Source organism: Ovis canadensis, chromosome 7 (assembly GCF_042477335.2).
Source record: "Ovis canadensis isolate MfBH-ARS-UI-01 breed Bighorn chromosome 7, ARS-UI_OviCan_v2, whole genome shotgun sequence".
Lineage (NCBI taxonomy): Eukaryota > Metazoa > Chordata > Mammalia > Artiodactyla > Bovidae > Ovis > Ovis canadensis.
Window position 1 is genome coordinate 74,400,897 of NC_091251.1, and position 2,105 is coordinate 74,403,001.

The 2,105-nt window shown below is 40.0% G+C and overlaps 1 pseudogene; it reads right to left on the minus strand.

The window, feature by feature from the left end:
- Nucleotides 1-605: 605 nt before the first annotated feature.
- LOC138444178 (gem-associated protein 2-like) lies at nt 606-1,473 on the minus strand (annotated as a pseudogene).
- Nucleotides 1,474-2,105: the final 632 nt, after the last annotated feature.

Genomic DNA, 2,105 nt, shown 5'->3' on the forward strand with positions numbered 1-2,105 from the left:
GGGTGACAATATATATCCTTGACATCTCCTTTCCCGATTTGAAACCACTCTGTTGTTCCATGTCCAGTTCTAACTGTTGCTTCTTGACCTGTATACGGATTTCTCAGGGGGAGGTATGGTGGTCTAGTATTCCCATCTCTTTAAGAATTTTCCACAGCTTGTTAGGATCCACACAGTCAAAGGCTTTGGCATAGTCAATAAAGCAGTAGATATTTCTCTGGAACTGTTTTGCTTTTTCGATGATCCAACAGATGTTGGCAATTTGTTCTCCAGTTCCTCTGCCTTTTCTAAATCCAGCTTGAACATCTGGAAGTTCATGGTTCACGTACTGTTGAAGCCTGGCTTGGAGAATTTTGAGCATTACTTTGCTAGTGTATGAGATGAGTGCAATTGTGTGGTGGTTTGAACATTCTTTGGCATTGCCTTTCTTTGGGATTGGAATGAAAACTGACCTTTTCCATTGTGTTGCGTTGGCCAAAATGTTCCTTTCAGTTTGTCTCTAAGATGGTACAGAAAAATCTGAACAAACTTTTTGGCCAACCCAAACTTCCTTGGACTCAGCCTGCCATTATCACAAGTATTTTCTATCTCCAAGATCAGCTGCATCAAGATGGCTTACCATCTATAGCATGTTGGTGAAAACACCTGCTAACCAAGCAGATTAATACATTCACAGCAGGAACTCTCATCCTCCTTGTTGTCCACTAAGAATCTCAGTTCATAGTACCTTCTTGCAAGCTGCCAGATCAGTGAATGACCCTCAGGTAACCAAGGTTCTTCAAGACAAGCCAATAGAGAATAAATAAAGCCATCATCCCAATTCTGTAAAAAAAGTCTGTTTCTCCAAAACAGTTACGCACTAGTTATTAGTTAACAGGTAACTAGTTACTGCTACTTCTTCATTCTTCTAACAGTATGAAGCAACAGAAGAAAAACAATCTGTGTATAATCTATCCTAGGACTTTCATATGTAGCTGATCCAACAGCCCCTTCTACACCTAACATTTCACCCAGACAAAATTTTTTACAACTCTCTTTATCTTCAGATTTTGGAAGAATAGATATTTATCTCAGGAAACAGGGAATGATTATTTATTTTACATATTTTAAAGGCTTGATTCTGTTACTACCCATCTGCTGAGATTTCCAGTGACTGTCCATACACTCTTGAACAATTGAAAAATGTGCCACTTGTTGCTGTTGCCTCTGAAGTTTAGGGAATGATCCTTCAGGAGCAGGTTTTTATTCTGAAAGTGAAACGGCCACACTTTGCTTCCTTTTCAAATTCTTTGGGTCATTGTGAGTTACCACATCTTGATATAGAGCTGCTTCAATCTAGACTGGCCTCAGGGATTCTTGAAGTATCCTTGGGGGTGCAGAGGGACCTAAATTTTCTGTCAAATTGCAGGGCTCCACTGACAACAGCCTGGACATCAGCTTTTCCACTGTGGACAGTGCTGGTACCTATGCCATGGTTTTCAACTTGGGCAACTTGGCCAATCCTGCTCAGCACATGTGCCAAGTCTAGGATGGTCACTGCACAGGCACACAAATAGATACGTTTGACTGAGAGCTGAGGAAGAAGAAGGCCTTAGTGGCTAAATTATGTGTGGGTAAACCTGTTGATTGTATAGCTCCAGTGGTGTAATGAAAATTGTCAGTTTAGTTCCTTGAGGAGGTGGTCTCAACATCCCCCCAAACTATCTACATCTTTAATCAGTACAACCCTAATCATTTTTTTCTACAGTTCACTCATTGTCAGCAGTAAATATTTTCTTCCAGATCATGTGATTTATCACTGGAAAATAATGTAGGAATCTTTTAATTCTACTCCTTCATTTCACAGATGAGAAATCATGTGTACAGCTCAGTGATGCATAATAATTATAGAGACTGGCCTAGAATCTAGGTCTCAGGATAAGAAGTCTGATTCACATTCTATGCCATGCTACATGCCACAAACATACACCCATCACCCTCATTCAGGAGGTAATTTTAAGTCTAATATTCTGCATCTGGTATATCCTTACCCATACCCTTCCCACATTAATAGTTTTAAGGTATGCCCTTTCTGTATCTTTTGAGGATAGTTGACACTCATGAAT